The 26,483-nt window shown below is 36.7% G+C and overlaps 1 protein-coding gene across 2 annotated transcripts in view; it reads right to left on the bottom strand.

Moving 5' to 3' along the window:
- The window catches only part of Lsamp (limbic system associated membrane protein), a 2,127,334-nt gene that overhangs the window by 635,284 nt on the left and 1,465,567 nt on the right, over positions 1–26,483 (bottom strand). The gene's annotated exons all lie outside the window — the stretch shown is intronic.

Genomic DNA, 26,483 nt, shown 5'->3' with positions numbered 1-26,483 from the left:
CAGAAATGTGTACCAGGTGCTTTCTTCACATAAGGAATCCACCCAGTTCTCCATTCCGAGGGATGTCTTCTGAAAGATATACCATCAGTGCTACATCTTCACAAAGAAATCACTTAGGGAAGGACTAAAGAATGAAAGGGTTGCACCCTCAGTTGGAGTCTAGCTCCAACCCAAAAGATTGTAGGGTAGAAAAGAAAGTACCCTGATCAAAAATGAGGATTAAGGCAGGTGATTAAGAGGGAATTCATTTAGATAAAGAGGGTGGAGATGAACTGAGGGACTTAAGAGAGAGGAAAAGGAAAATCTGAATTTAAGGTCTTAATAAAAGTGAAGTATTTGTTTTCTTAGACAAATTTGCAGCAAAACAGGGAGACTGGATCACAAATTTTCTCAGTAATTCCAACAAGAGCAATGGAAGCACCATTTCTTGGCAGCAGAGTGGAGAAAGATCATGATTGCAAAGGGAGAGCCCAAATGAACTGTGTATTAAGCAGATATAGGACATGAATAACAGAATGGTGTCGACAGTGTGTTTCCAAGAACTCTTTTATCCTTCATTTGTGGGTTTCTAGAGATTGGGGTTATCCTTGATAGGCATTGGGAAACTACAAAAGTTGAGGTGGGCCTGGAATGGGAAAATTTTCCTGGCATTGAACTCGCCACATGGCTAGCAAGCCCTGCAAGACAGGAGTGTGTCAGTTAATGGGTTTACCTGTGTCAGTCATTTTCCCAGCTACATAAAATTATAAAATAACATTGTAAAAAGAGAAACCACATGATCTTTTCACCACTAATACTTGGTTAATATTTATAAGTAAAATATCATTATTCTCTGATGTTCATTCTAAAAAGAAGATGTACACTTTGGAACACACTTTAAATCTACAATGTACCTAAACTTACTGAGAGGCCTTACTCACTAAAGGGAGCTTGTCGTGGACATTTCTTCAGTATAACTCTAGATGCTGTTCATCAGGCCCCATTATGTATCATTCTTAAACTCTCAAAAACTCTAAACACCCCAGGATATGCTTGCTGAATTTGACTCTTATCCTCCACCCACATTGTCCCAAGAGTCTTTTACCTTTTCATATCCACATCTGCTTAAAAATAGGGCCAGATGATTTAAAAACTCTTTATATTCTAAAGAACATTTTGAATATCAAATAAGGCTTTAAATAGTTTTTCCAAAGATAAGTAATGAACTGTATATAAGAATGTTAGATTTAAATTCAAATATTATAGAAAAATAATTATAAAAGATGGTTATATAAATATATCTATAATATATTTTAAAAGAGTTATATATTATATATGTAATTGTACATATATTTATATTTATATATGGAAGATTTTAAGACAGTATTTTATAGTAGAATACAGTGTTGAGAGTCATGCAGTGGAAAAGGGTGTGTGTGTGTGTGTGTGTGTGTGTGTGTGTGTGTGTGTATGTGTCTTCATTCCAGAGACTGGGAAAATTAAAAGAAGGAGTGATGTTATGAATTGTACTTTAAGCAGGGTTTGCCAGGTTAGACCAAGAAGACGCGGAAGAGAGAAGAAAGTAGCTTCTGGAATGCAGCCGGGCCAGAGAGCATCCCCTTCCCTTTGTATAGCACAAATGCTTTCTCGTTCATTAGTCTTCACTTGACACTTTATAGCACTCCAGAGAGCTCTTTGGAAGAAAGACGTTATAAATGTCAGTATTAAGATAATAAACATAAAAACAATCATAGATACTCAAGACCTTTAAATAGAAGGAAGAGGCTGCCTGTATTCATCACTAAGTGGTTTGGATCAATACCAAAGTATGATCAGAACCCTGAGTAAGGAAGGCCTAGGGCACCCCCTGTGTATGCAGTGAGGTGAGAAGCATCCTGATGGCAACAGTCTTCTCTATACCAACTGTGCCCTCCCTGCCTGATGCCAAGCTCCCATAGGTTCTCTGAAAATCTAACACATGCTTTCTACAAAGACAAAGAGACTTCATATTCCAATGAGTTAGAACATAGGATTTAGTTTTACACAGTGTTGTCATTACCAAATGGCAGATCACAGTGTTTGTTTAAGCGTGTTTTATTTATTTTTTCTGGTAGCCAAGGAGAATGCAATCTATCCCTTAAAATGTCCTTTTGTAACATAGCAATTAATTTACTTTGCTACTAAAGTATGAGTTGCTGATATTAGCTAGTCCACATACAAATAAAAAAATTACCTCTGATAACTACCATGAATTTATCATTTTAAAGAAATCTTTTAAACATAATAAATTTATTTATATTTGTGTGTTCATTGTTTGGGTCCACATAGTTTGTGTAAATGCAGGCACCTGTGTGCACATTCAGAGTCCCGAAGAAGACACTCAGACATCTCAGGTGAGTTTACAGATATTTACAGTATGCATGTCTTGTTATAAGGGTGCTAGAATACAAATTCCAGTCCCAGCGATTATGCACCAAGCGTGCTAAATCAATGAGCTATCTCTCCAGACACCAGGAAACCTTTCGAATCCAACTTGAAAAGAGATAATACATCACAAACACATATACAGAGCCATAGGCAAATAGATGCCTACCATAGACTTATTCACCCTGAAAAGTGGAGGAGCAGATGGCCAGCTGGACACTTGTTCAGTTAACAAAAGCCTAATGATGAAAGGGGAAGTGTTTGACTTGCCAAGCCGCTGTTTTGGTTTTGCTCACGCTTCTTCCACACACAACAGTTGAGGCCCATGAGAACTGAAAACGAGAAGTTTAGGCTCCAAGTCTTGGAGAGTTGTTTGTCGGAGGAAGGACGTGTCTGGGCAATCTTTAGTATCACGTATGGTTTCGGAGCTCATTTTCGCATTTGACAAATGAGAATACTACAGCTATCCAGATACGATCAGGAGATTCACTGTACTCCGCCTGTATGCCCAGGCAGTCAATCCTCGCTGTAACCTGAAACTGGGTGCTGTGCATTATGCTGATTCTTCATCACCCCCTCCTTTTGTACAGAGCCAGATGGATAGAGTATTATAATGCTCTATCTGTCACTGTCTCGCTCTCTGCAGTGCCTATTCTTATCTGATACTTAGAGGGAAAGGTGCCCTTAATTTTTATGGAGGAATGTCAAATTTATATCCAAAAGATCTCTGGGTTTCCAAACAGCAAAGAAATGTAGAGTAAAGGCATAGTTAACATGGAACTAATTTTTCCCCTTGGATGTAAATTTAAAATGTTTCCTTCACAAGAAGTAAAAAGTAGAATAGTTTAGACAAATTCTTATCAACTATTCTTGTATCCTCTAAACTACAAGTTTTTGATCAAACAAGCACAATTGTACTTTCCTAATTTTTCACTGGATAGAGCCATAGCCATTACAGAATCCAGATCTTTTATTTTACAACTAGAATATTTGAGAGCCTGTGACTTTAAAGGTCTCACTCAGGGTCATATAACAGATTGTAATAGAGTCAGGATGAGAAAGCATTTCTTTTTGTCTCAATTCAGGACTCTGATTAAACTACACTAACAATCAGGCAAAGAATATGTGTTTCTATCTCTCTCTCTTTCTGCTGTGTGTGTGTGTGTGTGTGTGTGTGTGTGTGTGTGTGTGTGTGTGTGTATGTGTGCATTTGCTTGCTATCTCTGTTCCCTATGGTAGAAGCTTCTTTAATTTCTCTCCATTCTCTGTCTCCTTCAACTTTTCTTTCTGCATCACATGCCAACATGCTCCTCCTTACCTTTGTGCTCCAGCTCAAGCATGGCCCCCTGCTCTGGTTTCCTGAAAGCAGGATTTGAATTCGTTTGGGGAGGACATTTGTCAGACACATAAGAGTTCTTTAGAGATATGGTTGTTCACTTCATTGGATTAGATTATAAAATACTTCACAGACTCCTTAAGAATAAGAGCTGTGGCCTGTCTCCTTTGAAGGCTTGGGGCTATCACACTGCCGGCCAAAAGCTGTGCACATTTCATGGTAGGCTTTTCACTTATTTATTTATGTTTTGTTTCTTTTAATAGTAGTTTCATGTAATAGAAGTATAGAAAAAATCCTTTTCATAGTTATTGGTTTCAGTAAGAGTTGTACCTCTATTATAGATATCACATTTTACTTTACTTGAAATTGCCACAGAATGTTTAGAACATGTAAGGCTCTAATAAATTCAGTGAGATGGTAGGGATAAACATTGTCTTCCAAAGCAGCACTGGTACCTAAATTTTTCACTGTCATATCCTCATTCTCCTAGCATGACATGACCTACTAAAATCTTCTCTCTCCTTAAGTGGAAATCACGTTTTGCATCATTTATAGCTATCCTGTTAAGGTCATCAGACACAGCCTGGAACTTCAGGACTCATTTTAAATGGGCAATGCTTCAGGTAACGTTATATTGAGTAGCCTGAAGATGTGCTATTTAGGAACTGTTGTACCATCACATATATTCCTATAAGAAAAAAAATATTATTTAGAAAAAACTCTGACAATTTCTGAATGTGTGAATGAAATCTTGCAGGTGAGCATAAGTAGGGTCAGTCATCTATTTCAACTCTTTCTCTGGTGGCAGATGTTGGAAAATCAGTTAAGCTGAGCTGTATGTCCAGATGTCTGTAGGCAGAACTACAGGGCCTTGCAGAATGGACCTGTAAAGGATTTTCACACTTGGCTCTGTTTCAGCACACACATTCCAACCTGTGTTCTCTGCTCTGGTTTCTCTTTGTTTTCTCCTACCTTCCTTCAACTTGCAAGTTATTTTCCACTTATTTTTCATTGCTAGACTTTCCTTCCTTTACAGCCTTTCATCTTAAAAAAAAACTCAACTATTTCCTTTCTTTTTCCATTCTTTCTGTAACCATATAACACACATTGAACAATAAAAGGAAGAGCTGGATGCCTTTAAAGTAACTAGTGTGTATAGTTAAAACATTTTCTAGATTTCTTTGTTGTTCTTAACTTCCTACTTAATTTTGACTTAATCCTCCATAGGAGTACTTGAAGCTAAAAACAGTATATGAACCCTATGTTCTATTTACTTATATTAATAGCTTGTATTGATTCTTTGACAGTTTCATACATACTTCCATGTATCTTGGTCTCATCAATGCTCAAATCCATGTTCAGCCCTCCCATCCTACACCTGCCAGACAAACACATGGCCTCCCACCTTTATATCATCCCTCATCCCCATTTTTCTAATCCACCGAGTCCAATTTTGTATTGCTTGCTGATCTTGAGGGCTTGATCTTTTGCAGGTCTTGCACAAATATCCATGGCTTTTGTGAACTCATGAGTTAAACGAACATGTGATTTCCAGGCCTGCCACTCTCCTCTGAGCTCCAGTTCTTACATTCTTTTGCATCCCTCTTTTGTGGTATTCTTTGAGCACTGGATTGGGGTAGGATTTGATATACATGTCCCATCAAGCAATAACTTAACAGTTTCTTATTCTCAATACTCAGATCAGATTTGAATTAATGCAGTAGCTGATACTCACCACAGAAAGAAGCTTCCCGAGAAAAGACTGAACAAAAAATACTAATCTAAAAGTATAGCCATAAATAGTTAGGAGATAGTTAGACTATATGTTTATCTAACGGAGTTCTAGTAAATCACCTTGCCAACTTTCAGGGCCATGACTTTTCCAACATTAGACTCTGACCGTCTTTATAGCACCAAGTATGAAATTTGTCCTACAGAACGTACCTCAAATTCAGTCATAAAGTGGTTGGTTGTCTCTCTAATCTTCATGCCACTACTGTGGTTGTGGGCATGTCTTACTTGACAGGTCAATATTGTAATATTCAGGATTCCTTGCTGAGTAAAACTATTAATAACTCTTCCCTCACAGTACCCTACATAGCATCTTTTTTTTTTCACTATGAAAGCTAGCTAACAGCCAGGAAGTTTTCTATTCAAGTCCAGCTTTATTTTATCTGCTGTATAACTGATCTATGCTATGTCTCCAGCAATTGAATTTTATCATTTGCTTACGGTGGGAAACCAAGATAAATGGTGATAGCCTGTGTCATTTTCAGGGCCTCTGAGAACTTCTTAACCAATAACTCATGAAGAGGTAGCCCAAGACTTGCACTTAGATATTCATTTAATAACACGTGTCTCCTGGAGTAAGTGCCATGTACCAATGCAGGGTGCCTATATTCAAACTTCTTTAAAATATGTTTTAAAGATTTATTTTTGTTTTTATTTATGTGTATGTGTGCCTATGTGTTTGTGCATGCCCTCTGTTCACAGACGCCTAATGAGGCCAGAAAAGGTTACTGGATATATTGGAGCTGGAGTTGGAAGCAGTTGTGAGCTACTAAATGAGTGCTCTGGAAATTGAACTCTGGTCCTCCGGAATATCAGAAAGTGCCTTTAATTGTTGAGTCATCTCTAGCCCTTAGTTATTTTTTTTAAAAACTTAATTTATAAAGTAGTGTATTACCACATTATAAACACACACACACACATGCACACACACACGAGAGAGAGAGAGAGAGAGAGAGAGAGAGAGACAGAGAGAGACAGAGAGAGACAGAGAGACAGAGAGACAGAGAAAGACAGACTGAGAGACAGGGATTGTGTTGGGTAACAATCCTATTTAATTTTGACAAAGTAATAAAACAAAGCCCTGGGTGATGCTAAGCACTCAGGAAAAACTTGATGAAATCGAAGTCCTTGGCCTCAAGAACATCACACTGTAGTGGATAAGACACAAGTACCAATTGCATTCTGTTTATATGTGACCTTAAATTGAATTTCATTTTTTTTTGTTATACAATGTTATTGGCTCCTGAAGATTCTCTGCAGTTTGATATATGTAAGTGAGACAAAGAATAGAATATTAAGCAGGAATCCTAAATGCGGGCACATAAGGCAATCTTTGTAGTCCTTCATTAAAACTGGCACAGACTTTGAAGCCTTGAGACTTCAGTGAGAAGGGGGAGATTTGGAGAGGTTCTAAAGCAAAACCCCCAAAACTGATTAAAGCAGTCAGAAAAATTAGCAGATGCTCATCAGTTAGGAGCCAAGCAGAAATTGTTGCTGGATCAAATTAGAATCTGCCCAAAGGCTTTAGAAAAATAGTCTTAAAAGTTAATAATTTTAAACCGTGGGTGTCAACTAGAGTTTTATTTTTCTTAACACTTTCTTCACTAATTCCAGACATCTCAGTTCTTTTCTAGTCCTCTTATAGAAAAGTTCAGTCTGGCTTTGTCTCTAACTCCATCTCAGCTGAGGCAGGCTATGATTAATGGTCCTTACTGCTCCTCTTCCACACGTACACTCAATCGTCCAGTAATAAGCTCTGGGCTTTCATGGTTTCCTCTTCTTTCACTGTCGGGTCTTTCCAGCATGCCCTAACTGATTGCCAACACTAAAGTCCAGTCCTCAGGGGCAAAACCTAAATAACCAAAAGTAACTATGTGCTCTAAGTCCTTTGCAAGGTTTAGAATCTCTCAATCTCTCTCTCTCTCTCTCTCTCTCTCTCTCTCTCTCTCTCTCTCTCTCTCTCTCTCTCCACACACACACACACACGTATATGAATATTTCTGTGACTACACTCAGATAATTTATCTAATAGAGGTACATAAAGCTTCTAGGTGCCAGATAATTACATGCTAGGAACACACGGAGTAATCAGAAATATTTCGACTCTAGAAATTTAGTTGAATAGGAAATATACCCAAGCTAGCCTGAATATTAGCACAATAGAAGGGTTTATTATTTTGACTGTAGAGGGGATTTGAGGATTACACAGTAATAGTAAAGTCTTGATGTATATATTTTAAATATGTAGACTTTACAGCATATCACTCACACCTTAGTCAAACTTAGTATTTTTAATTTTTTATATAAATAATGGACTTCTACTTTGGGGAAAATTAAAAAAAAATAAATTTGGAACGTTTATAAATGGATGAGAAAGAATGCAAAGGGTATTGAGAAAATGTTTTTAAAGATGTCGACCTTTGAGTATACACATAGGTAGACAAATAGTTACAGGTGAATAATTTTAAGTATTTGTTTTTATTTTTTGAGATTATAATATGATTACATCCTTTTTCTGCTTTCCTTTCCTCCCTCCAAGTCTTCTTCATGGAAGAACACAACAGTTGATTAATCAATAACAAATGGGCAGCTCTCAAATTATGTATACAGAAGTAACATTATACAGACTGATATATATATATATAATGGTATATATACTATATATATAATGGTATATATATATATATATATATATATATATATATATATATAATGGTAAAGGGATAGTAAAACAAAACTTTTTAAAAACCCAGAAAAGGAAGAGAAAAAATGTTTTCATATTGTTTTACTGTTTGTGGATTAAGCTTGTTAATATGCTACAATGCTAGTAAAGAGGTAATCTAGAAAGACACATTGTTTTTCTAAATCAACAAGTTTTGCTATCAATTTTCTTCTTGAAATTATACATCAGTTTTAGAGTCTGGCTCACTCCTGTGTGAGGAAGAACTAGAGTAATGACCAAGAAGATAGCCCTACCTCCTCCTTTTCTTTCCCCCCAAATTCTAAGCCTAGGCTGCTTTGTTCTTTTCTAAACCTCTACACACACACACACACACACACACACACACACACACACACACACACACACACGACTCTCTAAAAAGATTTTGCAGGGTGGGACTAAAACAAATAAAAAGACCCAGGAAAGGCAAATAAATAGTGGAGGGACAGAAAAAAATGAGAATAGAATATTGAACTGCTTGTAAAAGACCTAAAGGTACAAGAGTGCTAGTTTTACTTACTCATTCTTTGTTATGAATGTTTATGTTTATCTTTTAGATATCACCATAAACAGATGACTTGGCTAGATATTCAGCCATAAAAAATGAGATTTTATCCAAATGCCTATTCATAATACTCAGTGAGGACGGTTTGCTTTAAATCAACAAACATGGCTGGTATAGAAACTTGAACTATTTGTATAAATATTCTGAATGTTTAAACTTAATTTTTTTGAAATTACAAAATAGTATTTAACATCATCTTTCAGAGGTCCATCACTACAGCAACCATATCTAAATGAGATTCCCATACCACCACCAAGCAACATTTCTCTATTTTGTCTCCCAAATTTGTTGACCATCTTATATCAGATCCACAGACCACTGGGGGAACCCAAACCTAGAAAATGAAATTTTTGGTTTGGAGAAAAAAGAGGCATGATCCAGGATTTTCACAAAGCTTAAGAGTTCCAAATCATAATGACTTTGGTCTGAAGATCAGCAAAGAGTTGTAGGGACTTTTCTAAAAGAATGGTTGAGAACTATTTCACAAAATCCTTCATAGAGATGGATGGCTCTATGGGAAAGGCACACAGAATCTGTCCCCACAAATTGTCCTTTTTCCTGGTTGCGAAGTACTGACTAGATTGCGGATATGATATAACCAGGTGCTTTTTTTACAGGTGTGGACTACTAAATATAGATCTTTACAAATTTTACTGAATTTTTGAATGAAAAAAAATTGAAAGAATGAGGCACAAGATTACATCCTTGGGCTGAATTTGATTGTTTGTTCTTTGTCCATCAGTCATCATAGCTACCAATAGATATGAAGAGTTCAGACTTTCAGCTCAAGTTATTTTTCTGACTTTTCTCTCTACGATGTTTATAAGTGTTCTTAGAAAAGTATTGATTTGGGAGACATTATGTCCCCATGAACTCTCCTTTCTTTTATGATGATTATTATTTCAAGATGCTTGTTTTTGGATCAGTCAATAACAAGCTATTTTTCCACTTGTGTCATACTTAATCTCTACTCCAACTTCCCTTCCAAAGAGAACTTAAACTTGGCTTAAGAACATTTGAATCTCAGAAGCAGGATAATATTGTTAGAGCATGTTATGTCAACCAAGTCCCTGATTTTCCAGTGTAATTTTCCAAATTCTCAGGTTTTTAAAGAAGGGGACCCATGATCACAGTATAAAGTGAAGCAAAGAGAATGTTGGGCCTGAAACAGGATCTTAAACTGCTTTTATACACTGAGGCTGCATTTTTTTTTAAATTTCATTCGATATACATCCTGGTATTGGATCCAAAATTCCAGATTGAGCCTTTTTGGGGGTCACTTAGCTACTGACAGATCCAGAATTCAAACCAATCTCTGGGTGTTCATTAATTAAACATCTGTGTCTTATACTCCCACTTTTATAATACTTCCTTCCATCTTGTTAGCCTACTCTCATTTTCAAATTTCCCATTTACCTTCTATTGATACTATACACTTATACCTACCGTGTGCTATTTGATTTCTTTCTTTTCTTTTTATCATTTTTGTTTTTTGAGACAGGGTTTCTCTGTGTAGCCTTGGCTGTCCTGTAACTCACTCTGTAGACCAGGCTGGCCTTAAACTCACAGAGATCCACCTGTCTTTGTTTCTCCAGTGCTGGGATTAAAGACAGCTTGGATCTTATTTAATTTCTGATGTCTTTTAGTTAGTATCCTTTTTCTCTTTAGTTCTGAAACAGTTCGTCCCCTAAAGATACAAAGATCGCTGTTAATACTAATATTATCACCTTCCACATTGATGCTGTTTTATTCACCATATTTAGATTTTAGTCTCTCATTATTTTAGTATAAACTCATGTATTCCCAAATGTGAAATGACTTGCCAAGTGATGCCCTTGTTTAAAAGCACACCCAGCTCTGGGGTCCTGTTTCCTTGTATCCCTCCTTTCAATTTCACTACAACTGAGAACATTTGGGCTGGAGGAGGGGGCAGAGCCATTGCATTCCTGCCTGCCTGGAGTAGCTGACTGCTTTCCCTCGACATTTCAAATGACTTGGTTCCTTATTAAATCAGCCATGCATACACTTACAAATTGCTAATTCACCTTGCCAACCTCAACATCAACCTGCTGGAGCAAGACCAAAGTGCCAACAACCTGCTCTGCAAAGCTTTCTCAACAATCCTTATAGACAATTATTATTTTGTGATCAATGCCATTGCCTTGGTGATCCATGCAACCTTTATATTTTGACATGTTTTGAACACAGTTGATCCTCTTTTGACCTCTAATCAATCAGTGGCACATCTTCTCTATCACAAAATTTTCCTTTATACAGCTATTGTGTCTATGCTAAAATATCTTACTTTAGGTACAACTCTGTGTAATATACTACCTAACATGTCAAGTCTCTTTGTGATACTTGATTTCTCTACCTGAATATTTAGACTAATAAGAATAGGAGATTTTGAGGAGGACTGAAATCAGATATGAAGTTATTAGTGTTTTTGATAGAAAATGATAATGTCAGGAAATGGGCACATTCTCTAACAAAAGTATATGTGTAACACCAGATAACATGTTTCTATATGCATGTATGTATATACAAAGTAGGTTTTGCATAGATAATATAAATAAAGATGATGAATGAATGATACATAAATGGTAGACAATAGACATAGACTGTCTCTCTATATAAAACATAACTTTCATTGAAATGTAAACATTTGTGAGATGCTTTTTCATTCATTCCCCGCCCCCAGCTTAGGTAAGACACATTACTGATAGTGATAATAATAAAATCCTGAGCCAGTTGCTTTTGTTATAAAGCTGATATTCTTTCACCCAGCGTAGGCATGTTGGGAGGCTAAAGAAATCAACTAGAATACATGTTGAAGGGTAAGGAACTTTGTGGAATGAACAACTCAGTTTTCTATTGAAAACTAGTGTCTTTCAGAAGGCATGGCAAAAGCCATTTCCGGGTCAGTCGTGACAAAATGACCCAGTCGCTTCCCTCTGTTGCAAATACTAGGTCATTGCTCACTAAGGCTCTGTGTCCATGAGCAAGTGTGAGCTGCTGTCTCTTACGTGTTACCACTTATGGCGAGCTTCTTTGTGTCTAGTTTGCAAAACCAGCTGAAGCCAGAAGGTAGTTTTCTTTCTCTACTATAAAAAGAGTTTTTGGGTCATGGGTGGTTGCTTTCTCACTGAGCTTTTAAAAGAAGAGAGAAAATGCCTTCAGTTTGCTAGGAGCAAAAATATGTTCTTTTTCATCTGAAACCATTACTCGCTTCTCACTAAATATTACTGCGCATCCTACAAGTGGCTTATCATCATATCTATTTGCAACAGCAAACTGAATGTATTAGGAAAGCCTCTTCAGACCATTGGAGCCTAGCAGCCCAGGAAGCTTTGGGGAATAAAATATGTGACAGCAGGTGGCCTGGGTAGACCAGCTGTGTGGCTGCACATAGGCGCTGCCACTTAACAAGTTAGGGCAGCCTGTTCCCATAGCTCATGGGGAGTTGGACACAATTCTATTCCCTTTAGACACCCAGGCTGGGGGAAAAGCAGGCATTACATCATGCTCTGTGTCTTTTTTTTTTTTTATGAGATTTTAGGTTATACTTAGACAGAATGGTTTCATGTGCCAAAGTAAAAATGTCAGTGCCAGGAGATACTAGACCATTGACCCAGAGTCCGTATGTCAGTAGTCTCATTGCTTTTTTGGGGACATGGTCAGTTACCATGGTAACAAGCAGCCAGGGCTTATTAGTGCTTGTTAGTGTTTAAAAGGTGATTTATAAGCATATAAATAATTGGCAGCTCGTTAACAGGTGGGGCTTCTGAACTCAGCTGCCTTTGGCAATTATCTGCAGGATTCAAGAGTTCTGCTGCTGTCCTCTGCAGCTGCCTGCCAGCCTGGCTGGCTCAGAGATCATCAACCTTGAAAACAAGGCAAAGAGGAAACAATCCATTAGTAGGGTAGGTGGAGCAGTTCCTGTGACCAACACTGGTCCCTCACCTAGAGAAATGTACCCGAACAGATGGGAGGGAGTACAGGTTGCCCATTTTCAATTTCTCCTTCTGAAAATGAACATACTCTCTCCCCTAAACCCTTGTTTCTTGGAAAATTCATTAGGAAAGGAGCCAGGCTTACATGTAAGTGGTTGTTTGTATTGGAAGAGTCCCCTACTAAAAATACCTCCCTGAACCAGGAGCCATAGGGATTGAAAGTACATCAGAACAGGTGTACTATTGTGGGTAAAATCAATTGTTATCTATCTATCTATCTATCTATCTATCTATCTATCTATCTATCTATCTATCTCAAATAATTATGTTTTGTGTGAGAGAGGTCAAATGAACTGATATAATTACAGTTATTTGTAGCTAGAGAATTAGAATAGGAATGAAATTAGCTAGGCTGTTTGGAGGTTGTATCTGCTACCTTTCTGTTGCTGCAATAAAATGCCATGACCAAAACAATATATAGAAGAAAGAGTTTAGTTTGGTGTATGGTTTCAAAGGGTTAGTGTCTATAATGTCAGGGACAGCATGCCAGGCATTGGTAGGTGTGGCAGCAGGAACAGGAAGTTGAAAGATCACACCTCAAACCAATGCACAAAAGCAGAATGAGCAAGCTTGAAGTGGTGTGAGGTTTTAATGCTCAAAGTCCAACCCCAGGGATACAATTCCTCTAGAGAGCCTGTGCCAACTGAAGCTCCCTAAACATTGCCACCGACTGGGGACCAAGTGTTCAAAGGCTCGAGATTATGGGGGGAGGCGTTGTAATTCAAATTACCACAACTGTGCTGGGGAAGAATAAATACGGAAGAGAAATGGAGTGGTTTAACACCCCTAATAGTACGAAGGACACTAACCTTGCTCTCAGTTTTGTTGAGGAAAGGCGTTGGGTGATAGGGAATGAATCCATGACCTCATGTTTGTGGAGAAAGCATTCAACCACTGAGCTGTTCCCCCAGCACCACTAGCTGCATTTTTTTCATTACTGGACAGAACCAACACATCATGAGAAAAAACTAAATAAGCAGACCTTATGCAGTTTAGGGTTTTTAAAAGTTTAGACACCATAATTCTTTCAAATCAAAATTTTTCTTAGAGACCACAATTCTTTCAAAGCAAAATTTTCTTATTGGCTGTTTGGAGGCTGCATTAGTCACTTTTAATTATACAGATAATTACACAGATAATTCTTAGGTACATCCACTAATTTTTAAAATATTTTGAGATTATAATTGCATAATTTCTCCCTTCCTTTTCCTTCCTCCATAACTTCCCATGTACTGCCCACCACCAGACACATACACTTGCTCTCTTCCAAGCTCATGATCTCTTTTTCTTTAATTTTTTTTATGTGCATATACAGACAGAAAGACACACACACACACACACACACACACACACACACCATTTTAAATATTTAAACACCTGCTTAGTCTAATGTTATTTGCATGTATAGGTTTTTAGGGCGGACCATTTGGTATTGGATAACTAATTTGTGTGCTCTTTTCTGGGAAGATGATTTCTCAAACTCTCCTCATTTTTTAGTTACCTCTAGTTCTTTATCTAGGGTTTCCTTTTCAACATCTAACATTATCTACAGCTTTGAGATTAGACTATTTTGAAATTTCATGACTTTGTCTCTTTAATATATAAATGTTCTTAGTACAATTATTAATTTAATCTCAGGCCATGATGAAAGGGGGAAAAATGGAACACAAATAAAAGCTACTACCACATGAGTAGGAATTTTTAAAACACTGGAGAGAAAAATAAGGGTAAAGAAAACTAAAGACTAAAATGATTTTCCACCAGGTTTCTGGGGTTCATGTCTTTCACTTTTAGAGTATCTAAAGAGCCTGTGACCAGTTAGTCATCCAGTGCTTCTTGGAGGAGGGCAAAATGGAAAGATCTTCCTGTGCTGTGCCTCTTCACAAATCACATGGTACCATTATCACCCTTTCATACTTAAGAAAACACAGATACTAAAAGTAAAACCTGCCAACACCAAGGAACAAATTCTGGACAGATTTGTCATTTAAAAGCTTTCTACAGTAAAGAATGTTCAGCCTGGCAGTGGTGGCACACATTTTTCATCCCAGCACTCCGGAGATGGGAGCAGGTGGATCTCTGTTAGTTCAAGCTCAGTCTGGTCTACACAGTGAGTTTCAGGACAATGAAGGCTATGCAGAAAAATTCTGACTCCAAAAAAAAAAAAAAAAAAAAAAAGGAAAAAAGGAAAAAAAGTGAAGAATGAAGAATGTTCTCCTGCTTTCTTAAATTCAACACAGATATATATGAATGATAGCCCACACCCAATTATGAGACAGGGAAGTTACAAGAGTGTACAACTCTTACTACAATAAAGAAAACAAATCTAGTGAGACATACAATCAGCTTCCTTTGAACCTATCAAAACAGTGACAGTCTGAAGGACCTTTCAACACACTTAGTACAGGGCCACACTATATAGGTGAAAAGACTCAAAAGCTTTTCATTGGTTGGTTGACAGAAAAAGAAGGAATTCCACTATGAACAAGAGAAATCAACAACATCCAAGTGCTGCATATGCAGTGCTAGAGTGAATAGGTTCTGAGCCTCCCAGCACAGAGTGAATCTGCCCATATTGCCAAAATTGTGTCTGAGTCTATCCTGAATGTTAAGTGCAGTTGCTAAATGTCAAAAGGCAAAGAAGGAAACCTGAGATCGAGAGATGAATAGGCAAAACACAGTGGAATCTTAGGGCAGTAAAAACATTTTGTATGGCAATATGATCCTGAATACATGTCATTTTCTATTTGTCTAAACCCACAGATTGCACAGTGCAAACGAGAGCACGGATGCAAACTATGGACTCTGAGTGGTAATTATTCATCAAAGCAGATTTATCAACTGTCGCACATGGGTCATGTGCTGTGAGGGTTGCACAATGAGGATGCTGTGTATGAAGAAGAGCAATAGAGGTTCTATGGGACTCTGTAGTTTTGACTCACCATGCTGTAAACCCAAACCTGCTCCTGGAAACAAATTAATCAATGGCTTATAGTTATATACTGTTGGTAAATAGAATGGCTCATTTAAAAGTGATTGTGGTTGTTAGAATGAAAAATTTCCCCTGTGAGATCACTTATTAGACTATTTTGTTGCCAACTGGTGGAGTTGTGTTTGGAGATTATGGATCCTTTGGGAGCTGAAGGAGGTACATCACTGTGGGCAGACTTAAATGGTTTATCATCTAACCCAATCTCTGCTTCCTGAGTATGGGGGGAAATAATCAGCCACCTTTTGCTCTTGCTACCATGTCATGCCTTCCTTGGAATTTTAGGCTCTCTCTCTCTGGGCTCATAATCCAAAGCAAACTCTTGCTTCTTTAAGTTGCTATTGGTCACCATACTTGATCAGAGCAACAAAGAAGCAAACTAGAATAGAAATTGGCACCAGAAGTTGAGGGACTACTGTGAAAAACCCAGACACATTTTTGTTTGTTTGTTTGTTAATTTGTTTTGTTTTTGCTGTTGTTTTTTTTTAATATGGGAGACTTTGTAAATAAAGCATAATTGGAAATTCTAATAAAAGCCTGAAACTATTGCAGAGAGATAAGCCCCAGCTCGTGAGTTTTCAGGACTCTTCAACTACTGGGCTAGCTGGTTTTTGTTTTTGTTTTTGTTTGTTTGTTTGTTTTGTTGTTGTGTGTATAGTATTTTGGAAAAGAATCCGGCTGCATTCTGACCAAGTCCTGAAAATGTGTGTAAGGGGAAAAAAAAAAAGGTAATAGACTAATTTTATTGATGGAAGAAATTTCAAGGCAGCATAACATTGACACTGGGTCATGGGTATTTCTCATTATTCTTACTCAAATCTACAACGGAAAAGAAAGTGACAAGTGGGGTAGAACATAAAAAAAAATGTGCAATTGGTGAAAAAAAAAAGAACACTCAGAAATTTGATTGCAATAAATTTACCTGTGCAAAAACAGGCAGTAATCGCTAACGAGATTAGCATCATTAAAGAGACCTCTTCAGTGATATACTAGAACAACACCAAAGATGCACTTGAGGTGAGATAAATCTCCAGTTTGTTGAAGGAGAGAGCCCAAGGGCTTTGCTGATCCTAGAGAGCCTGCCAAGGTTGTTGCAAGAGTGGTATAAGTGGGGCAATGGCCATCACAAGTTGGTAGCTGAGCTTGGCAGAGCCATTTCTGTGGTAACGGCGTTAGAGACAGAAAAGAAACAAGATCTAGGGTATTGTGGATTCGTTCACCAAAGCCTTAGGAAGGCACCAAGGCCAGGGTTTGTGTGGCAGATTCAGAGTCCCTGCATGGATGCTCTGAGAGTCAACAGAATGAAGATACAACAGTGAACCCTGGATTGGGGTGAAGACCTCTAGGTGCTAGCAATTCCAAAACCTTGAGATATTAATAAGGAAAGTTCCAGAAAAATGAATGGAAGCAGCCCCATAGAGCAATGTCTGTTGCAGACAATAAATCTGGAGGCATGAAGCCATATGATCCTTTGAAACTAATGCCTAGATATGAGACATGGAGGTATAGGAAGTGGAATGAGGTTTTCTGTGTTTCAGTCATGCTTTAGCTCTGCATTTCTCATACCCCAGTGCTCACTTTTATAATGGGAATCCACATTCCATGACATTGTATAGTGGAAGCATGTAATTGTTTTTATTTCACAGGGGGTCATAGTTAAGAAGTTACCTAAATTCTCAAAAACAATTTTGGATAGTGAACTGTGTGTGAGACTGTTAAATACTACGGGAGCTTTTAAAGTTGTATTAAATGCATTTTATGTCATGACATGGCTAGGATCTTTTGGCCAAATGTGCTCATTTGGCTGAGGTATATCACACATAGGCTCATGTAGTTGAACACTTTGCACAAATGTGTTCAGCCAGCCTTCTGCTTCTGCTACTGTTCTATGTCTTCTCCACCATGATAGGATCTATCTCTCTGGACACACAATGTAAAAAGTAAGCTCTTTTTTTTTCATTAAGTTGCTTTTGGTCGTGGTATTTTGTCAAAGCAATAGAGAAGGACACTTAAATAGTGATTGAATTGGATTTGAGACTAATGTAATCTCCTAGTTCAAACTATTCATTGGGTAGTAATTATCCATATGCCACCATTTAAATTAAAATGAAAATTAGTTAAACTTATATTAATATTAAAATTTCAATTATTTCTAAAGGAGAATAGTATATTGGGTTAGACAGATATAGACTAATTCTATCATTACAGAAATACTGCTTAGAAAGCACTTCTTTAGAAAAGCTAAGAAAGTATAATACAAAGGCACATGTTAAGTGTTAAAATAAATAAAGTCCATAATTTACTTCATAGAAAATAAGAAGAAAATAGAAACAAACAAGGGGTAATAAACAGAACTCAAATATGAAAAATAAACAACTAAGCTCAAAATATGTGAACAATTACATTAACTACTAATGAACTATAAATTTTAATATATACACATAAATATATAAATATATGTTGTATTAATATGAACAAGACATCAAATATTGATATAAATATATAAATATATATAAATATATAATGAGCTATAAAGTATAAATTCTACAAAGTTTAAGAATCTCAAGAACACATACACACTCTGCATTCATAAGGAATACTTTTAATATCTAAAAAGAGAAGTTCTGGGTATGAACATGAAATATATGAAAAATATATCAGTGACACACTATGATTAAGAATCAGTGTTCACCCTGATAAAGTGGGGAGGGTCTTGGTTCTGCCTCAACTAAATGTACTAGTCTTAGCTGTCTCCACATGGGAGAACTTATCCTGTTGGAGGAGGGAATGGGTGAGAAGGCAGGGTGAGGGGGTGGGAGTAGGAGGAGGGATGAGAGGGGGATCTGTGGTTGGTATGTAAAATGAATAAAAATAAATTAAAAAAGAAGAAACAGTGTTCATATTAAGATCTTTTATATTAGGTATAACATACAAACAACGAGATTAAAACTTGGATGTATTTACAATAATATCAAGCAGTATTAGATTCTAGACCAAGAATATTTCTGGAGAAAAATAGAATAGTTTCATAATTGTGAAATGACTGATTCATCAGGAACTCATAATATTTCATACACACACACACACACACACACACACACACACACCTAGTGAAGTAGTCAAATTCTCTTACAGGATGAAAGATTTTAAGTGACATATTACCACATAATTGTGTGCATGTACTGCTATACTCACTACATACTTCTTGTGAGTGTAACTAGATCCATCACAGAATAAATTTCTAGGCAATGAAAATATTAAAAATAATTAAGCTTCAAAATCAGACAAATATATATTCTTGTACTGCTTTATCAGCCTAGAAATCCATAATGACAAAAAATACATAGAAAACCCACAGACATTTGAAATAGATATAGCTTAGATGTTTATCAACTGATGAAGTGATAAAGAAAATGTGGTGCATTTATATAATGGAATATTATTCAGCTGCTAAGAAAAACAACCTTCCATGTTTCCACCAAAGGCCACATGGAAGACTGCACCTGTGGCCTCCTTGGAGTTCAGGGTCCATGCTGATCTGAGTGGCCTGTGCTGTCACCTGGAGCCATGGTGTTTTCGGTGCCTGACCCGTTGCCAAGGGTCATGGCCTGGTGCAGTTGGGTTCTGTGTTGATGTCTGTGGCCTGTGTTATCACAGGGTGGCATAGGAAACATGCATGGTGAAAACTCATGACCCTGCTCTTCCCTGGCCCTGGGAAAGCTGTCCCTGCCCCTTGTTGGACACAGCAGCAAGAGAGCTGACTCTGACCCTCACAAGAAAGTGCTGGCCTCAGCACTCAGGAGTGTGTGACACATTGCAGCTCTCAGTTCTACTAAGAGGAATGAGGAGGTGTTAGAGAAGATGAAAATACAGAGAAGCAAAGAGGTTTGTTGTTATTTTGTTGTTTCTTTGGCTTTGTTTGGCTTTATTTTATTTTATATTTTTCATTTTAGGGTGACACTGTAAGGGTGAGGGGCAGAGATGGGGGGACTGGAAGATGAGCAGAATTGGGGAGCATGATATGAAATTCCCAATGACTCAATAAAGAAATTATGTTTTTTATAAGGAAAAAATAAAAACCATGTTATGAAATTTGCAGGTAAATGGAATGGAACTTGAAAAAAATAATTTTGAATGAGGTAATTTACACAGAAAAAACATTGCATGTTTTGGTTTTTTCCCCACATTTCTGAATGTTACCTATGAGACTTTTTATAAATGTGTTCCACTTGGAATACCAACAGAAGGTCAGAAATTTAGTGAAGGGCTATATTGGGGGGGGGGGTTTCAAGAGAGAGGAGTCAGAACACAGTGATATAAACAATTAAAGCGGAATAATAGAAAGCAAGGGTCAAATTGGGGTATGGAGCATACAATGCCCCTATGCTCCCCCCAAAAAAACTGGTTAGATGTACAAAAAATAAGAGGGAGATAGTGGAGTGTTCAGCCTTAAATTGGATATGAATATCATACTCCTCCCTGTAAGGCTCAGGGATCTTCAAGGCAGAGAGGGTGGAAAGATGGACAATATGGTTTTGCAGACATAACATGGAAGTAGCATATATAAACACATAGAAATTGTGATAGGCTGCACAAGATCTATGCAAGCTCCAGCCTCAAAAATAATTTACACCATAGAAGGGGAAAAGGTGGGTATGAAATTCCACCACTTGCTGAGGAGATACTGACAGTTGATACCTGTTGAGAGAAGAAGAATCAGTTCTTTTAATGATGTGGTCCCTGATAGATTGACCACTTTTTAGTGCAGGACCCCCTCTCAAGTCGGTCAGCAAAAGGTTGGGTTGGAAGAGAAGAGTTACTATCAGTAGAGTTGGAGGAAGGGGACTGATATTCAAAATATATTATATGAAATTATTAAAGAATTAGTAAAATATTATTAAAGAACTAAAAATGACTATGTGATAATGTATCCTAAAAATTAGAAAACAGTGTAAAATTAATTAAAATAAATGCATATTTGATATTATGGGAAATCAGCTAACACTACAGTGGAGGGGAATTTGTAGTTTGAAATTCATATATGAAAATTATTTTTAAAAAATCAAATCTTTAATTTAGGAAGTTAGGCAAAGCAGTGTACAGTTAGGTTTTCAGCAAACTGAAGAAAGGAGAGAATGAAAGAAAATGCAATAGCCAAACACAACTCACAAACCTTAGATAAATTAGACAAGAAAGGGAGAACATGCAAACTCAGTAGAGATGAAAAGGGAGAAGTTCCAACAGACACCGAGGAAATCCAGAAAAACCATGAGTAATTGAAAGGCTTATATTCCAAAAACATGGAAAACCTAAAGGAAATGGATAAGTTCCTAGATACATCTCACCCACCAATGTCAAAGCAAAATAAGGAGAGTTATAACAATGAAAGTGACAGAAGCAGCTGTTAAGACCAACTTTACTATAAAGGGGGCAGATGGAGTCAGTATGGAACTCTACTAGACCTTCAAAGAAGAATCAACATCACATCAATACTTCTCAAATGATTCTGTAAAATAGAGAAGGACAAAAAAAATTATTTTTGCCCTGATGCTGAAACCAGGTAAAAATATAGAAACAATAAAAATCAAATTATGGTCCAGTCTCTGATGAACAAAGATGCAAAAACACTCAAAAATACTTGCAAATCAAATAAAAGGAGTTATCCTGAAGATAGTTTATCATAATGAAGTTGGCTTTATTCTAGACACACAGGGATGGTTGAACATACATAAATACAATTTGTCACATAAATTTACTTAAACACTGAAATCACATGATCATCTTAATAGATTCAGGAAAGGCCTTTGGCAAAATCCAACATTTCTTTATGCTAAAAATCTCTGAAGAGATAGCAATGAAGGAAACATATTTTGATATAATAAACGTATACTGCATGTCTGGAAAATTACTTAGAATCTATAAGGAGAAATCAAATGTACCGATTATATCTAGGGAAGTATTAGAATTCAAGTCAGCTGAACTTCAAGTATGTTTTTATTTTTTCATGATTTCTAAAGTATGGCTTTGTTGGGTACAGTATTTTTTTTTGGCAGCATGTGGGGGGGGGGAGACGGTTTCTCTGTGTAGCATTGGCTGTCCTGGAACTTGCTCTGAAGACCAGGCTGGGCTTGAACTCACAGAGATCCACCTGCCTCTGCCTCCGAAGTGCTAGGATTAAAGGTTTGTGCCACCACCACCTCCCCCTCCCTGGTAGTACAGTATTCTTGTTTAGCAGGTTTTTTTTTTTCTTTTTCCTTTAGTATTGTGACTTTCTTATGCCATGGGAACCTGGCTTGTCAGGTTGCTATTAAGAAGTCTGCTGTCATTTAAAGAGGACTAACTTACATACTATTTGTTTTTCTTTTCTTACTTCCTTTGAAAACTTTCACCTTTCGTGTTTTGGAGAGATGTTTCTGAGTAGAGTTGCTTGACTTAAATTGACTAGAAATTTTTGGTCCTCTCATACCTAGATATTTCTATTCTTCTCTCCGACTGGGAGTTTTATTTGTGTTATGATCTCATTAGACAAACTTTCTACCTCTTTGTGTTTAAATCCTTCTTATAATCCAATATCTTGAATATTTTCTGTTTAATTTTGATCCAAAGTTCTGCAAATTTCCTGCATGACTTTGTATTCTTTTTCTCCATCTGTGTATTTTCTAAAGGGCTGTCTCTGAGCTTCCAAACTCACTCTTTTGTAATTGATGTTTTCTATTGTATTTGTTATTTCAGTATAGTTGTTAGAACCACTAAGGATTTCTCTATAACGCTTTTTAATTTCTTCAGTTTCTCTGTGGAATACTAAACCACTTCTCTGTATTTCTTGAAGTACTTTGACTTTCCTTAAAATGGCTATTTTCAGTTCTTTGAGAGCTTGATTATTTATACTTGTCACTATATTGATAGTTTCTGGTACCTTAATTTACTCTGAAATACAGTCACAATCGTGAAAATTGATTGGAGTTTGATAGGGGACAACAAGTCTGAGCATGAAACAATGGGATACTATTCCTCATTTCTTTAATTGGTGTTATTTGTGCTTGTCATTGCAAAAGTTCAAGCAAGGTTCTCACTGGTGTTGAGCTGTGGTCACTTGCGCAGTTTCTACATGAGACAGCCTTCCAAGTCCAGACTGGATGCAAGTCTACTATTGGTGTGTTGTCACTGTTTCAGCACATGAGAACAATCCCAAGGGAGATTTGTCCCAAAGCTGCTATTACTGCCCAAAAGGGCAATCCACACCTTCCAGGTTTTTCTTGGGGCTGATTTATGCCCAAGTATATCTTCCATAATTAATGACAAGTGGTCAGGCACTGAATGATTGTACATGACTCTGGGTGGAATAATTTTGGAGAAATGAGTTCCAGTGTTGGTGTAAGAGAAGCAGAGAACAGGGAAATACAACACACAACCTAGAAGCATACCAACACACCAACAAATAACTGATTATAAACAAGCATGTAGATTCAATATATTAGATTTTTTTCCCATAAATGGTGCAGAAAAATATATATCTAGGTGTAGAAAACTGAAACTAGATACCTACTTCTCATCTATATGTTATTATATGTAAATTATACCTTAATTTAAATATATATTTATTTATCGAATATCTACCAAATACCAGAACTATGACAGCAGCTACATATGTGGAGATAAAAATGGTTTTATTCTCATAAAATTAGAGTACTCAATAACAAACTTTCCTAGGCCCTCAACTGTACTCCACCCTTTATTCTCAATACAACTACCAGTCTTCCTTTTTGGTCCACATCACACAAGTGATCTTCAGACAAAGCACTACAGTGATTTAATGGGAGACCAGGAGATACCAAGTGTTTTGGTGACAGGTAGTGTAGTAACACAGCTCTCCTTATTTTTCAGATTAAAAAAATAATCTCTTATTCACATCTCTGTATAAGTAATTGTGGGAACTGAAGTAATACATTTCTTTTTAAAGTATTTTTGGGGCTTAAAATAAAGGTATCAGTTTAACAACCTTTCTAGTTTTATGTCTATTGGAGTTCTGTTCTTTTTATACATTAAAGATGACAGCATGTATTTACTATGAGGCTATAAACTTGAAGGAAAACAAGCCTAGATCTTGGACTTAATCTGACTTGCTACTTGATGCTCCAAGGTATTCCCACTGCCCATTTTCTGTGAGGTAAGCCAAAACTCTACAGGCTTATTGGATTTGGAAGAACCTCAGGTCTGACCATTGTTGCTTTTATTTGAAATCTAATTGCCTTTTTAAAGGCTTTTTCAATTACTATGTTAATTTCAAGCCAGGAGGACAAACTCAAAGTTTCAAATAAATCCAAACCAAACACAAAATGGCTATCCAGCTGTAGAAAGATCTTTTTAGTTTTTCAAGTATAGCAAGATTTTGTTTTCAAGTGAATTAGTTAAAAGTCAGAGATGGGAAGGGGAGTGTAAAACCTGAATGCCCATAAAGCATTCTCTCTTGTAAACATTTAGAGAACACGCAAGAGTAAATTGCTCTTTTATGAGGTCTGCAGAGAAACATAATACATAACTTGCTTTTGTTGGAATTTTTGAATTTTGCTTTTCTCTCAAATTGCTTAAACACCTTTTGCTTAGAGAAAATAAACCCAAACTCTCTGTACCAAATGTGCACACACGGAGTCCTTCCTGTACCCCAGGGAACACTCTTTCTCTTGGAATCTATAACCGTTTCTTCTCATCTTTTCTTCGTATCCATCCCATTTCTTTCTGTGTTGTTTACAACTTAATTGTAGGCAATCCTTTCATCCATCAGCATATAACTCTTCTTCTGCCTAGTCCTCTACACCTCTTCCTAAGAGCTCAAGACATTAAGTGTAGCTCATCAGCACAGATGTAGAATGTGTTCACTGAGGCCTTAATCCGAGCACTCAGGATGCAAAGGTAGGTGGTTATCTGCAAGTTCAAGGCCAGCCTGGTCTGTATAGTGAGTTATGGGCCAGCAAAAGCTACATAAAGAGACCTTGTCACCAATAAATAAACAAACAAGAAAATGAGACAACCACAGTATCAAAATATTTTCTCTGCATTCTACAAAATCTACTCAAAACAATGATGTGCATGTACATACCACACATATATCCCACATACATGCTCAGAGAGGACACACACATCCATCCATATACACTTATCAAATTGAGAAGAGAGTTATAATATTTGGGGATAATTTAATTCATATAAGAAATGTTTATTTTGTTGTTATAATTTAAGACTACTCTTCCTCAAGAAGTATTCATTGTTTGAATTTCAAGTTTGTAACTCCTTTGATTTACAGGATTCTAAAAGACTGTTGTTAGCATTGTCTGCATTTTACAGAGGAGAAATCTAAGGAAAATATAGATTATAGTTCTAAATCTATTGAGTATTGGGAATAAAATACCACACAAATAGTAAATAAAATTTGATGGAAGGGTCATAAAATTGACAAATGTTCTCAATTAAAAATATGTTGGATGGAGTGAAAATTTGTGCAGTAAAAATATGTTGGATGGAGTGAAAATTTGTGCCAAACTGCTTAAAGGGCTTGGGCTCTTCCCTGCTTAAACCTGCTTACTGGAAATAATTATCTCCTTATTTTCATATTTTTCTTAAAACTTCCCATTTCTGAATTTCTCCATATTTTCTTTCTTCTCCTTTGAGACCCCAAAGGCTTAAATGCCAACTGAAGAGTCCATCTACTGATATACAGCCTGTGAAAGTTTAAATAATCCCCTGCCACTTGGGAAGAAGAAATCACAATGCACCCTTTATAAACAACAAAAAAAGAGGATCCCCTTGTACTCTTTTAGGTAATTAAAAATGGTGGCCAATCATCTTAGTATGGAATGCACAAAAGTTTTAAAAGTCATTATAATTCAGTTGTTTTATTCTGTAGAAATCCTGGATATCTCATTTTCCATTCCTCTGAGACTTCTGTGTCTTGTAGGGACTGCCTCTACCCTTCCTAATTTTCCAGTGGTATCCTTATCTACTCAGCCTATATACCTCCTTCTCCTAATCCTCTTCATATACCCATTATTTTCCAGTATCATTAGCCTGGTTTCGTTTGACACAAAGACTTAAAAGCCACTACCTATTTCTGTCTGTGTTGCCAACTTTTCATGTCCCTGTCACAGTGACAACTTAAATCTCTGACAGTAAATGTCAAAATCTCCCAAAGTGCATTGCAGTCTAACTTCACATCAATTTAACAAAGAATAAGGCAACTGCGAATAAAGCCATTAATATGTGTGAGATAAAAGGCATAGATGGGTTTTAATACAAGGTTCTAGTTGACTCAAAATTCACGCCCATACGTTAGTTCTTTGTTGTTTGTCACGAATAATTTTAGTAACACCTTGCAAGTGAATAAGGAGTAGGCTTGAGTTTGCTCTCTTGAAAGCCGAAGCACCTTCTATAGTAATATAGATGGAATACCATATAGAAAAGTTAGAATTTCAAAGGTTGCTCAAATCTATCTGAGTCTTCATTCTTTATCTACCATTTTATTACCTCTACCGATCCACTTTGATTTTTAATTTCTAATTTTTATATATTAAAATTAGAGACAATGCTTTCATTTTCTCCAACTTAAAAACTATTTGTTTTGCATTTGAAAGCATTTTCCTTCCTTCTCTTTAATTAACGCTAAATATTGA

This window comes from Peromyscus maniculatus, chromosome 12 (assembly GCF_049852395.1).
Source record: "Peromyscus maniculatus bairdii isolate BWxNUB_F1_BW_parent chromosome 12, HU_Pman_BW_mat_3.1, whole genome shotgun sequence".
NCBI classification, from domain to species: domain Eukaryota; kingdom Metazoa; phylum Chordata; class Mammalia; order Rodentia; family Cricetidae; genus Peromyscus; species Peromyscus maniculatus.
Note: the sequence above shows the minus strand (reverse complement) of the source record. Positions and strands in the feature narration are given on the sequence as shown.